Source organism: Colobus angolensis, unplaced genomic scaffold (assembly GCF_000951035.1).
Source record: "Colobus angolensis palliatus isolate OR3802 unplaced genomic scaffold, Cang.pa_1.0 Scaffold207, whole genome shotgun sequence".
Classification (NCBI taxonomy): domain Eukaryota; kingdom Metazoa; phylum Chordata; class Mammalia; order Primates; family Cercopithecidae; genus Colobus; species Colobus angolensis.
In genome coordinates this window covers 3,874,415-3,874,928 of record NW_012115233.1, presented here as the reverse complement: position 1 = coordinate 3,874,928, position 514 = coordinate 3,874,415, and the positions used below count along the sequence as shown (strand labels likewise).

Below are 514 nucleotides of genomic sequence, written 5' to 3'. Positions count from 1 at the left end.
TCACCGTGTTAGCCAGGATGGTCTCGATCTCCTGACCTTGTGATCCGCCCGTCCCGGCCTCCCAAAGTGCTGGGATTACAGGCTTGAGCCACCGCGCCCGGCCAGCCTGAAATATTTCTATCTGGCCCTTTACAGAACAATTCCGTTGACCTCCAGCCCAAATCAAGATCTTCTAGTGGGACAGAAAATGATCAGACCTGAGGTTAGAAACCCTTGAAACAAACCTAAATGTTCTCATCCACTTAACCTCTCCTTGCCTCAATTTACTCATCTGTTAAATGGCGACGACCATACCCACTTTGCGGCAAAGAATCAAGATGATCACACGTACAAAGGACCTAGCACAGAGCCTGGCCCCAGGCGGCTATTCAAGAAATACACCACCACCACTACTGGCTGCTTGGATTCTGCCTGTAGAAACAGGTTTGGTGGGGGTGACAACTGGGTAGAAAAGAGGGAATTAGGACAGAAGGGGAATTTTAACTTTCCTTGCCTCTTTTTTTTTTTTTTCTTC

At 48.2% G+C, this 514-nt stretch overlaps 1 protein-coding gene across 1 annotated transcript in view; it reads right to left on the bottom strand.

The window, feature by feature from the left end:
- The window catches only part of PLCG2 (phospholipase C, gamma 2 (phosphatidylinositol-specific)), a 187,230-nt gene that overhangs the window by 66,720 nt on the left and 119,996 nt on the right, over positions 1-514 (bottom strand). The window lies entirely within an intron of this gene.